We start from the raw sequence: 14,415 nt of genomic DNA, 5'->3' as shown, positions 1-14,415 counted from the left end.
AGAGGGAAGTTTATAGCAATACAATCCTACTTTAAGAAACAGGAAACATCTCGAATAAACAACCTAACCTTGCACCTAAAGCAATTAGAGAAAGAAGAACAAAAAAACCCAAAGTTAGCAGAAGGAAAGGAATCATAAAGATCAGATCAGAAATAAATGAAAAAGAAATGAAGGAAACAATAGCAAAGATCAATAGAACTAAAAGCTGGTTCTTTGAGAAGATAAACAAAATTGATAAACCATTAGCCATGCTCATCAAGAAAAAAAGAGAGAAGACTCAAACCAATAGAATTAGAAATGAAAAAGGAGAAGTAACAACTGACACTGCAGAAATACAAAAGATCATGAGAGATTACTACAAGCAACTCTATGCCAATAAAATGGACAACCTGGAAGAAATGGACAAATTCTTAGAAATGCACAACCTGCCAAGACTGACTCAGGAAGAAATAGAAAATATGAACAGACCAATCACAAGCACTGAAATTGAAACTGTGATTAAAAATCTTCCAACAAACAAAAGCCCAGGACCAGATGGCTTCACAGGCGAATTCTATCAAACATTTAGAGAAGAGCTAACACCTGTCCTTCTCAAACTCCTCCAAAATATAGCAGAGGGAGGAATACTCCCAAACTCATTCTACGAGGCCACCATCACCTTGATACCAAAACCAGACAAGGATGTCACAAAGAAAGAAAACTACAGGCCAACATCACTGTTGAACATAGATGCAAAAAACCTCAACAAAATACTAGCAAACAGAATCCAACAGCACATTAAGAGGATCATACACCATGATCAAGTGGGGTTTACTCCAGGAATGCAAGGATTCTTCAATATATGTGATACACCATATTAACAAATTGAAGGAGAAAAACGATATGGTCATCTCAATAGATGCAGAGAAAGCTTTCGACAAAATTCAACACCCATTTATAATAAAAACCCTCCAGAAAGTAGGCATAGAGGGAACTTTCCTCAACGTAATAAAGGCCATATAATGCAAACCCACAGCCAACATCGTCCTCAGTGGTGAAAAACTGAAACCATTTCCTCTAAGATCAGGAACAAGACAAGGTTGCCCACTCTCACCACTCTTATTCAACATAGTTTTGGAAGTTTTAGCCACAGCAATCAGAGAAGAAAAGGAAATAAAAGGAATCCAAATCGGAAGAGAAGAAGTAAAGCTGTCACTGTTTGCAGATGACATGATACTATACAAAGATAATCGTAAAGATGCTACCAGAAAACTACTAGAGCTAATCAATGAATTTGGTAAAGTAGCAGGATACAAAATTAATGCACAGAAATCTCTGGCATTCCTATAAACTAATGATGAAAAATGTGAAAGTGAAATCAAGAAAACACTCCCATTTACCATTGCAACAAAAAGAATAAAATATCTAGGAATAAACCTACCTAAGGAGACAAAAGACCTGTATGCAGAAAATTATAAGACATTGATGAAAGAAATTAAAGATGATACAAACAGATGGAGAGATATACCATGTTCTTGGATTAGAAGAATCAACATTGTGAAAATGACTATACCCAAAGCAATCTATAGATTCAATGCAATCCATATCAAACTACCACTGTCATCTTTCACAGAACTAGAACAAGAAATTTCACAATTTGTATGGAAATACAAAAGACCCTGAATAGCCAAAGCAATCTTGAGAACGAAAAACGGAGCTGGAGGAATCAGACTCCCTGACTTCAGACTATACTACAAAGCTACAGTAATCAAGACAGTATGGTACTGGCACAAAAACAGAAATATAGATCAATGGAGCAGGATAGAAAGCCCAGAGATAAACTCACACACATATGGTCACCTTATCTTTGATAAAGGAGGCAGGAATGTACAGTGGAGAAAGTGGAGAAAGGACAGCCTCTTCAATAAGTGGTGCTGGGAAAACTGGACAGCTACATGTAAAAGTATGAGATTGGAAAACTCCCTAACACCATACATAAAAATAAGCTCAAAATGGATTAAAAACCTAAATGTAAGGCCAGAAACTATCAAACTCTTAGAGGAAAACATAGGCAGAATACTCTATGTCATAAATCACAGCAAGATCCTTTTGGACCCACTTCCTAGAGAAATGGAAATAAAAACAAAAATAAACACATGGGACCTAATGAAACTTAAAAGCTTTTGCACAGCAAAGGAAACCATAAACAAGACCAAAAGACAACCCTCAGAATGGGAGAAAATATTTGCAAATGAAGCAACTGACAAAGGATTAATCTCCAAAATTTATAAGCAGCTCATGCAGCTCAATAGCAAAAAAACAAACAACCCAATCCAAAAATGGGCAGAAGACCTAAATAGACATGTCTCCAAAGAAGATATACAGACTGCCAACAAACACATGAAAGAATGCTCAACATCATTAATCATTAGAGAAATGCAAATCAAAACTACAATGAGATATCATCTCATACCGGTCAGAATGGCCATCATCAAAAAATCTAGAAACAATAAACACTGGAGAGGGTGTGGAGAAAAGGGAACACTCTTGCACTGCTGGTGGGAATGTGAATTGGTACAGCCACTATGGAGAACTGTTTGGAGGTTCCTTAAAAATCTACAAATAGAACTACCATATGACCCAGCAATCCCACTACTGGGCATATACCCTGAGAAAACCATAGTTCAAAAAGAGTCATGTACCAAAATGTTCATTGCAGCTCTATTTACAATAGCCAGGAGATGGAAACAACCTAAGTGTCCATCATCGGATGAATGGATAAAGAAGATGTGGCACATATGTACAATGGAATATTACTCAGCCATAAAAAGAAACAAAATTGAGTTATTTGTAGTGAGGTGGATGGACCTAGTGTCTGTCATACAGAGTGAAGTAAGTCAGAAAGAGAAAGACAAATACCGTATGCTAACACATATATATGGAATCTAAGAAAAAAAATGTCATGAAGAACCTAGGGGTAAGACAGGAATAAAGACACAGACTTACTAGAGAATGGACCTGAGGATGTGGGGAGGGGGAAGGGTAAGCTGACAAAGTGAGAGAGTGGCATGGACATATATACACTACCAAACGTAAAACAGATAGCTAGTGGGAAGCAGCCGCGTAGCACAGGGAGATCAGCTTGGTGCTTTGTGACCACCTAGAGGGGTGGGATAGGGAGGGTGGGAGGGAGGGAGACGCAAGAGGGAAGAGATATGGGAACATATGTATATGTATAACTGATTCACTTTGTTATAATGCAGAAACTAACACACCATTAAAAAAAAGAATACGATTACTTTTAATTAAAATATAAATAAAAATAAAATGAGTTCCTGGCTTCAAGGAGCTCACAGTCTGTCTAGTGGCAGAGCTAGAGGCATAAATAAGTAATGATAATGCATTGTGACGAATGAAACAATGAGAGGAGTGAGGCACCCGGGAGGGGGTGTTTGCAGTGCATCTTCCCTGACCAGGGGAATTGGCGTAGTAAATGGGAGAGCACATTCCAGGCAAAGAAAAGGACATGAACAATGGTACAGAGAAGCAGAGTACGGTGTGTACAGGTAGAGCAGAAAGTTCAAGATGGGGATCAGAGCAAGCTGAGGCTGGACACGTGGGCAGGAGCCAGACCAGAGAGAGATAATTTGAGCCTGATTCCTGACCAGTCCTTATTTCTCTGCTTAAATAAGATCCTTACCTTTAGTCATCAAAGCACTCATCACTCATTTAATAGAATTACTAGGTCCACCCTAGATCATATTGACCCAAACTGCACTGAAGAGAAGTTCCATGCTTCACGAGACCACAGGTATCTCTGAACCAGCTAATCTGCAAAGGTTGCAACAATACAGTTTCCCTACCAGCCTCTTGGTCCCAGCCATGGACTAGCAGACAGAAGTGACAGCTCCCCTCTGGATCTATGTGCCTCCAAGTAAGTGTAATACAGTGTTGGAGCCAAAGCCGATGACATGCATTAGTTATTACTGTAAGATGGCAATTCGGTGATAAAATTCAATACTGTCACTTTCAATATGTACTAAAAGTGATTTACCAGAGCTCATAGGGAACAACTTACATGACTATCTGATTACAATACATGGTATAAATCACCCTCATTTGAGGGTTAAATTATCCCATCTGACAACTCTAGATCAATTTGACAGTTAAAATCAGGGTCCCCATCTTCCCTCCCCAACTTACAGAGTTTGTCCTGGTTCACATGGGTGAAAAATCAGAACAGCAGATAGACCCTCTCCTTTTTCCTTCCATAGCAATTTCACATCCTTCATGCAGGGTCCAACTGAAGCTCTGTTAAGTCATCTCTAAAAAAACTAACGCACTCACAGGGTATCAGCCTTCATGGTAAATATCTGTAGCTCAAAGGCAGCACTCTGTTAGACAGTAAGGTCTAAAATGAATGTTTCCACAAGAGATAGTCTTCAAATATAGCTGCTGTGATGGTTAATTTTATGTGTCAACTGGGCTAAGGGATTCCCCGATAGCTGGTGAAACATCATTTCTGGGTGTGTCTATGACGGTGTATCCAGAATAGCTTAACATTGGATTCAGTAGACTGAGTTAAGAAAACCCACGGTGGGTGGGCCTCATCCAACCCACTGAGGGCCCGGATACAACAAAAAGGGCAAACACACTCTCTGCTTGAGCTGAGACCTCCATCGTCTGCTGCCCTTTGTCTAGGGCTTTCAGGCTCAGATCAGGACTTACACCATCAGCCCTACCCCACCTCATCCCCAATTCTCAGGGCATCAGGCTCAGACTGAATTACACCACCAGTTTTCCTGGTTTTCCAGCTTGTAGATGGCAGACTGTGGGACTTCTCAGCTTTTATAACCACAAGAGCCAAGAAACCTCCATATATATCCTTATTGGTTCTATTTCTCTGGAGAACCCTGACTAATACAGCTGCCAATAATTCCTCCTCTTCCAACATACACATGCCTCTCTGCCCAATAAGACTTGGAGTCTGATTCCCCTCCCCCTTGAATCTGGAGTGGCCATGTATTTGCTTTATCTATAGAAGTGACAGTCTGCTAACTCTGGGCCTAACGTTTAAAAAGGCAGGGTGCTTCAGTTTGGGGGCTCTTGGAGTCCAGCTGCCATATAAGAAGCTTGAGCTAGACTACTGATGATAAGAAGCATGTGAATGAGGACCATAGGCCTTCTTGAACATCCCTTCTTGGAGCTCAGCTAAGCTCCCAGCTAAATGCAACCACATGAGAGACCAGGCTGACATGATGTGCAACATGACTGTGTGGTTCACCCAGTCAACCCATAAAACCAGGCTAAATAATAAATCATTGCTGTTTCAAGCCAAAAAAAAAAAAAGAAAAAATAAGAAAATAAAGAAATGTGAACTCTAAGGCTGTATCTGTACTCTATAAGCTAGAGTTACCCCAGTTCAGGCTCACAGCAAATATCACTAAGTGATCATAATCCTCTATCCTGGTGGTGGCCTCAGAATCCTTCTAACACAGCATTCTAGGAAGGTGATCAGGTGATTAGTGGTGGGATGTAAGATGACACCAATCTGCCATCTCCTTCTATTGTAATTGCTTCCTCTCAGAGAAGTACATGTGACCATGAAATCTTAGTGCAGCTAAGTGTATTTGGTTCTTGAAGTCCTCAATAAAGGCCAGCAAATCATTGATAATTACAAAAGTATCCCTCTTTTACTATTGGGCAGTAGGCTTGGGAGGAGGAATTTAACATAAACCCTTAACATTTGAGACATATTAAAAAAACAAAAACAGGGCTTCCCTGGTGGTGCAGTGGTTGAGAGTCCGCCTGCCGATGCAGGGGACACGGGTTCGCGCCCAGTCTGGGAAGATCCCACATGCCACGGAGTGGCTGGGCCCGTGAGCCATGGCCGCTGAGCCTGTGCATCCAGAGCAGTGTTCCGCAACGGGAGAGGCCACAACAGTGGGAGGCCCACAAAAAAAAAACCAAAAAAAAAAAACAGAAACAAAAAAAAAAGGGAAAAGGAAGAAAGGAAGGAAGGAAAGAAAGAAAAGGAAGAATGAAAATACACTATGGCTTTATGGTGTAATACTAATACTTGAGGTTGTGATGAAACTGTATGCATTAAAGGATTTTACATTTATCCTCACTGGCAGACATTGCTAACCCACAGCTTAGGAATCAGAGGCCTGGAGAGATCAAATGATTTAAGGTCATGTAACCACCAAGTCATGGGCTACATTAGTTTCCTAGGGCTACTGTAACTAAGCACCACAAACTGATATTTATTTTCTCACAGCTCTGGAGACTGGAAGTCTGAGATCAAGACTTAAGATGAGTAGAGCCATGTTCCCTCTGAAGGTGCTAGAGAATGATCTATTCAGGCCTCTTTCCTACCTTCTAGTAGTTCCTTGGCTTGCAGTGGCATAACTCCAATCTTCACATGACGTTCTCTCTGGGTGTGTCTGTACCCAAATTTCCTCGTTTTATAAAGACACCAGTTATACTGGATTAGGGGTGAATGCTACTGCAGCATGATCTCATCTTAACTAATTATAGGTGCAATGGCCCTATTTCCAAATAAGGTCACATTCTGAGATACTGAGGCTTGGGACATCAACATATGAAGTTTTAGGGGTACGATTCAACCCATATCATGGGGTGATCAAGGCCAGACTTTCTGTACATGTGTGAGGAGCACTGCTTGAGTGTAAGGGTTTAAGTTTTGGGCCTCCCTTAAAGGCAAGAATTCTCACTATTCACTAAAATATAGCCTTTTAAATAAAATTTTTCTTTCATAAAAACATCCAATAGTCCTTCACATCAAAAATCAATTATGGGATTTCCGCCCCCCCCCTCATTAACCCAGTATGATAGCTATATCATACACCTGATGACCTTAGGAGGTTCCAAATTAAAATACTGAGAGGTTACCAAAAGCCACACACATACCCAAAAGGAGATGAAAGACCAAGAGAATCTATAATGATTTATTATATTTGAAAACACTGTTATAAAATTTGAATCCACTTAAAAAAAAGAGTCCCTCCTATCAGGAAGCTTGCACAAGCCTCTTAGATAGCTTCATCCACCAGAGGGGCAGACAGCAGAAGCAAGAAGAACTACAATTCTCCAGTCTGTGGAAGGAAAACCACATTCACAGAAAGAAAGACAAAATGAAAAGGCAGAGGACTATGTATCAGAAGAAGGAACAAGATAAAACCCCAGAAGAACAACTAAATGAAGTGGAGAAACCTTCCAGAAAAAGAATTCAGAATAATGATAGTGAAGATTGATCCAGGACCTCAGAAAAAGAATGGAGGCAAAGATCAAGAAGACATAAGAAATGTATAACAAAGACCTAGAAGAATTAAAGAACAACCACCTAGAAGAATTAAAGAACAAACAAACAGAGATGAACGTTACAATAACTGAAATGAAAACTACACTAGAAGGAATCAATAGCAGAATAACTGAGGCAGAAGAAGGGATAAGTGACCTGGAAGACAGAATGGTGGAATTCACTGCTGTGGAACAGAATAAAGAAAAAAGAATGAAAAGAAATGAAGACAGCCTAAGAGACCTCTGGGACAACATTAAACACAACAACATTCGCATTATAGGGGTCCCAGAAGGAGAAGAGAGAGAGAAAGGACCAGAGAAAATATTTGAAGAGATTATAGTCAAAAACTTCCCTAATGTGGGAAAGGAAATAGCCACCTAAGCCCAGGGAGTGCAGAGTCCCAGGCAGGAGAAACCCAAGGAGAAACACACTGAGACACACAGTAATCAAATTGACAAAAATTACAGACAAAGAAAAATTATTGAAAGCAACAAGGGAAAAACGACAAATAACATAAAAAGGAACTCCCATAAGGTTAACAGCTGCTTTCTCAGCAGAAACTCTACAGGTCAGAAGGGAGTGCACAATATATTTAAAGTGATTAAAGGGAAGAATCTACAACCAAGATTACTCTACCCAGCAAGGATCTCATTCAGATTCGACGGAGAAATCAAAAGATTTACAGACAAGCAAAAGCTAAGAGAATTCAGCATCACCAAACCAGCTCTACGACAAATATTAAAGGAACTTCTCTAACTGGGAAACACAAGAGAAGAAAAGGACCTACAAAAACAAACCCAAAACAATTAAGACAATGGTAATAGGAACATACATATCGATAATTACCTTAAACGTGAATGGATTAAATGCTCCAAGCAAAAGACACAAGCTCACTGAATGGATAAAAAAACAAGACCCATATATATGTTGTCTACAAGAGACCCACTTCAGACCTAGGGACACATACAGACTGAAAGTGAGGGCATGGAAAAAGATATTCCATGCAAATGGAAATCAAAAGAAAGCTGGAGTAGCAATACTCATCAGATAAAATGAACTTTAAAACAAAGACTGTTATGAGAGACAAGGAAGGACACTACATAACGATCAAGGGATCAATCCAAGAAGATATAACAATTATAAATGTATATGCACCCAACATAGGAGCACCTCAATACATAAGGCAACTGCTAACAACTATAAAAGAGGAAATCGACAGTAACACAACGATATTGGGGGACTTTAACACTTCACTTACACCAATGGACAGATCATCAGACAGAAAATTAATAAGGAAACACAAGCTTTAAATGACACAATAGACCAGATAGATTTAATTGATATTTATAGGACATTCCATCCAAAGACAGCAGATTACACTTTCTTCTCAAGTGCACACGGAACATTCTCCAGGATAGATCATATCTAGGGTCACAAATAAAGCCTCGGTAAATTTAAGAAAATTGAAATCATTTCAAGCATCTTTTCCGACCACAATGTTATGAGATTAGAAATCAATTACAGGGGAAAAAAACGTAATAAAAAACAAACACATGGAGGCTAAACAATATGTTACTAAATAACCAAGAGATCACTGAAGAAATCAAAGAGGAAATCAAAAAATACCTAGAGACAAATGATGACAATGAAAACACAATGATCCAAAACCTATGGGATGCAGCAATAGCAGTTCTAAGAGGGAAGTTTATAGCAATACAATCCTACCTCAAGAAACGAGAAAAATCTGAAATAAACAACCTAACCTTACACCTAAAGAAATTAGAGAAAGAAGAACAAACAAAACCAAAAGTTAGTAGAAGGAAAGAAATCATAAAGATCAGAGCAAAAACAAATGAAATAGAAACAAAGAAAACAACAGCAAAGATCAATAAAACTAAAAGCTGGTTCTTTGAGAAGATAAACAAAATTGGTAAACCTTCAGCCAGACTCATCAAGACAAAGAGGGAGAGGACGCAAATCAATAAAATTAGAAATGAAAAAGGAGAAGTTTCAACAGACACCGCAGAAATACAAAGCATCCCAAGAGACTACTACAAGCAACGCTACGCCAATAAAATGGAGAACCTGGAAGAAATCGACAAATACTTAGAAAGGTATAACCTTCCAAGACTGAAACAGGAAGAAAGAGAAAATATGAACAGACCAATCACAAGTAATGAAATTGAAACTGTGATTAAAAATCTTCCAACAAACAAAAGCCCAGGACCAGAGGGCTTCACAGGTGAATTCTATCAAACATTGAGAGAAGAGCTAACACCCATCCTTCTCAAACTCTTGCAAAAAATTGCAGAGGAAGGGACACTCCCAAACTCATTCTACGAGGCCACCATCACCCTGATACCAAAACCAGACAGAGATGTCACAGAAAAAGAAAATTACAGACCAATATCGCTGATGAATATAGATGCAAAAATCATCAACAAAATACTAGCAAACCGAATACAACAACACATTTAAAGGATCATACAGAATGATCAAGTGGGATTCATCCCAGGGATGCAAGCATTCTTCAATATACGCAAATCAATCAATGTGATACGGCATATTAACAAATTGAAGAATATGATCACCTCAATAGATGCAGAAAAAGCTTTTGACAAAATTTAATACCCATTTATGATAAAAACTCTCCAGAAAGTGGGCGTAGAGGGAACCTACCTCAACATAATAAAGGCCACATATGACACACCCACAGCCAACATCGTTCTCAATGGTGAAAAACTAAAACCATTTCCTCTAAGATCAAGAACAAGACAAGGTTGCCCACTCTCACCACTCTTATTCAACACAGTTTTGGAAGTTTTAGCCACAGCAATCAGAGAAGAAAAAGAAATTAAAGGAATACAAATTGGAAAAGAAGTAAAACTGTCACTGTTTGCAGATGACATAACACTGTACATAGAGAAACCTAAAGATGCCACCAGAAAACTACTAGAGCTAATCAATGAATTTGGTAAAGTTGCAGGATACAAACTTAATGCACAGAAATCACTTGCATTCCTATACACTAACAATGAAAGATCAGAAAGAAAAATTAAGGAAACACTCCCATTCACCACTGTAACAAAAAGAATAAAATACCTAGAAATAAACCTACGTAAGGAGGTAAAAGACCTGTATTCAGAAAACTATACGACACTGACGAAAGAAATCAAAGATAACACAAACAGATGGAGAGATATACCATGTTCTTGGATTGGAAGAATCAATATTGTGAAAATGACTATACTACCCAAAGCAATCTACATATTCAATGCAATCCCTATCAAACTACCAGTGGCTTTTTTTTTTACAGAACTAGGACAAAAAATCTTAAAATTTTTATGGAGACACAAAAGACCCCGAATAGCTAAAGTGGTCTTGAGGGGAAAAAAAGGAGCTGGAGGAATCAGACTCCCTGACTTCACACTATACTACAAAGCTGCAGTCATCAAGACAATATGGTACTGGCACAAAAACAGAAATACAGATCAATGGAACAGGATAGAAAGACCAGAGATAAACCCATATACCTATGGTCAACTAATTTATGACAAAGGAGGCAAGGATATACAATGGAGGAAAGACAGTCTCTTTAATAAGTGGTGATGGGAAACCTGGACAGCTACATGTAAATGAATGAAATTAGAACACTCCCTAACACCATACACAAAAATAAACTCAAAATGAATTAGAGACCTAAATATAAGACTGGACACTATAAAACTCTTAGAGGAAAACATAGGAAGAACACTCTTTGACATAAATCACAGCAAGATCTTTTTTGACCCACCTCCTAGAGGAATGGAAATAAAAACAAAAATATACAATTGGGACCTAATGAAACTTAAAAGCTTTTGCAGAGCAAAGGAAACTACAAACAAGATGAAAAGACAACCCTCAGAATGGGAGAAAATATTTGCAAACGAAATCAATGGACAAAGATTAATCTCCAAAATACATAAACAACTCATGCAGCTCAATATTAAGAAAACAAACAACCCAATCCAAAAATGGGCAGAAGACCTAAATAGACATTTCTCCAAAGAAGGCATACAGATGGCCAAGAAGCACATGAAAAGCTGCTCAACATCTCTAATTATTAGAGAAACGCGAATCAAAACTACAATGAGGTATCACCTCACACCAGTTAGAATGGGCATCATCAGAAAATCTACAAACAGCAAATGCTGGAGAGGGTGTGGAGAAAAGGGAACCCTCTTGCACTGTGATGGGAATATAAGTTGATACAGCCACTATGGAGAACAGTATGGAGGTTCCTTAAAAAACTAAAAATAGAATTACCATATGATCCAGCAATCCCACTACTGGGCATACACCCAGAGAAAACCATAATTTAAAAAGACACATGCACCCCATTGTTCAATGCAGCACTATTTACAATAGCCAGGTCATGGAAGCAACCTAAATGCCCATCGACAGATGAATGGATAAAGAAGATGTGGTACATATATACAATGGAATATTACTGAGCCATAAAAAGGAATGAAATTGGGTCATTTGTTGAGACGTGGATGGATCTAGAGACTGTCATACAGAGTGAAGTAAGTCAGAAAGAGAAAAACAAATATCATATGTTAACACATATATGTGGAGTCTAGAAAAACGGTACAGATGAACGGGTTTGCAAGGCAGAAAAAGAGACACAGATGTAGAGAACAAACGTATGGACACCAAGCGGGGGAAAGTGGCAGGGGGGCTGTGGTGGGATGAATTGGGAGATTGGGATTAATATATATACACTAATATGTATAAAATAGATAACTAATAAGAACCTGCTATATAAAAAAAAATTAAAAAATTTTAAAAAAGCAGCCTTTTCCTTAGTGCCAAAGGGTGATGTCTGTTATTTTTAACTCTGCCAGAAATTATCAGTGGGTTGGAAGAATGTAGTACTATGACATGAGCCTCCATTTCCATTTTTAATTAAAATTCTTACTGACTCTGAGCCAGATATGCTTTTTCACCAGAGCCTGTGGAAGCTCCACAGTGGAAACTACAGTGGCCTGGGAATGGAGGAGCAGGCAGGAATCTGGGGCTTAGCATCAAACCAAAAGAACGTCATAGCCCTTGAGAGAAGACCAGGAGGCATGTGAACCTGGCCACTCCATGCTCACACCTTGTCCTTAATTTCCTCATCTCTCTCAGGCAACAGGTCAGCCTTGGTGGGGGATCATGACTGCCTTTCCTCAAGATCCACCTCTGTTTTGACTCATCACCCCATAGAACCCCCTGGCTCTGCTTCCTGACTCCCTCATCTCTTGACGTCACTACTATTCTAAGTTACAATATTCATCATGATCACTCACATTTGCTGAGCTCTCAGTCTGTATCTCACTTAATTCTTACAACACTCTATAAAGGAGCATGATTCCAGACTGCTACCTGTCTACACACTCTCCACTTGCCGTAGGGATGGAGCTCTGGTACCGACCTGGGCCTGCAGCTGCCCTGTCCAAAGACTGCATTTCTCAGCTTCTTTTGTAGCTAGGTGTGGCCACGTGATAAATTGCAGCTAACAATATATTGTATGAATCTGCCAGAAAATCTTCTTAGAGAAAGGAAACTTTCATTTTCCTCTCCTTCCATCTGCCCATAAATGTTGGAGCTACAGCAGCCATCTTGGCCCATGAGGTGCCCTTGGGAATGGAAACAACACTTAATGGGGCAGCACGAGGGCAGGAGTCTGGGTGGTTGCCACATACTCTGCCAGACCAGCAGTACATGCATGGTTTGACTCCCAGCTTACTTCATGTGAGAGGAAATAAAAATCTATCCTGTTTAAGCCACTGTTATTTGGGATTTTCTTTTTTTGTGTGTGTGGTACACGGGCCTCTCACTGCCGTGGCCTCTCCCATTGAGGAGCACAGGCTCCGGATGTGCAGGCTCAGCGGCCATGGCTCACGGGCCCAGCCGCTCCGTGGCATGTGGGATCCTCCGGGACCGGGGCACAAACCCGTGTCCCCTGCATTGGCAGGCGGACTCCCAACCACTGCGCCACCAGGGAAGCCCCTATTTGGGATTTTCTATCACAGCAGACCTGATCTTAATCCCAAGTGGTTAAGAATTAGTACTTCCATTTTACAGACTGAGGCTCAGAGAAGTTAAATAACTTGTTCAAGGTGAAAAATGTCGGTGGCAGTGCTAGAATACAACCTGACTTCAGATCCTGTGCTCTTAATCTCCCCAACATGTGTTCTGTGAAAAGACCTTTTCCCATGCTGAAGACAGTGGAGTCATGGTTAACTCTTCCCTCTCTGTAGCACCTGTCTCCTCCCATAGTTAGCTGCCATGCTCTGTGGGTTCTGCTTCCCCAGGTCTTGGCAGCCATTTCCTGCCCCAGTGCTCCATCCTTACCAAGAAAGGTGTGGCCAGCAGACAGCAGAGATAGAGGCCTCAGCCTAGACAAGGTGTGCGCTGGGATGCAGGGAGAGCTAGGGCTGTCTGCGCTTCTGTTCGACTCCTGCTGGGGCTGGTCTCTAGGCTGAGCTTGAGGGGCTCTGCTGTTGCCCTTGAGAAGGGAGCCGAGGAGTGAGTGTGTGTGTGTGTGTGTGTGTGTGTGTGTCCTGAGCTGTGAAAGTCAGTGAGCTGAAGTCTAAATAAAGAGAAGCTGGACAGCAGACTGAAATACTCCAGAGGTGTCAAAGATGAGGAGGTCATTGACACTTTCTTTTTTTTTCCAAACAAAAGGTCTCACACTTTATTACTGAAACTACTAGTGCAAAGGCAAAGAAACAAAGAGAAAAATAATAGCCTCCTCACAAATGTCCAACTGTCCAAATAGTGGTGATGTTTTCAGCTTGATGGGGTAAGACGTTAGGGGCCTTAGCATCACCACGTGTGCCATCTCATGTGTGATTCCTTACAGACCCAGCTTGGTTCTTCTCCAATGTCTCCTCTTAGAGTTACACCTGACTTTAAAACCAGTTTTGCCATGTGAATCCACTAGGGAATGGAATGGGACAATTCTGCCTTTGTTTCTTGGCCAGGAACTGCTTGATCCTGAAAGTCTTGTGAGAAGAACAGAGTCAACCGCATACCCCACGATGGCAGGGAAAGGGAGGGAGCCAGTGACACTTTCAAAAAAGCAG

The 14,415-nt window shown here is 40.2% G+C and overlaps 1 protein-coding gene and 1 pseudogene across 2 annotated transcripts in view; both read right to left on the bottom strand.

The window, feature by feature from the left end:
- The window catches only part of MYO3B (myosin IIIB), a gene marked incomplete at both ends in the record, with an annotated part of 398,588 nt that overhangs the window by 261,529 nt on the left and 122,644 nt on the right, over positions 1-14,415 (bottom strand). The window lies entirely within an intron of this gene.
- On the bottom strand, positions 14,187-14,340 carry LOC309809289 (large ribosomal subunit protein eL39-like; annotated as a pseudogene). Its single transcript has one exon. The product of its transcript is annotated as a large ribosomal subunit protein eL39-like (transcript).

Source organism: Mesoplodon mirus (genome assembly GCF_964341445.2).
Source record: "Mesoplodon mirus genome assembly, chromosome: 8".
In the NCBI taxonomy this organism is placed as follows: Eukaryota; Metazoa; Chordata; class Mammalia; order Artiodactyla; family Ziphiidae; genus Mesoplodon; species Mesoplodon mirus.
This window is presented reverse-complemented; position numbering and strand designations above follow the sequence as displayed.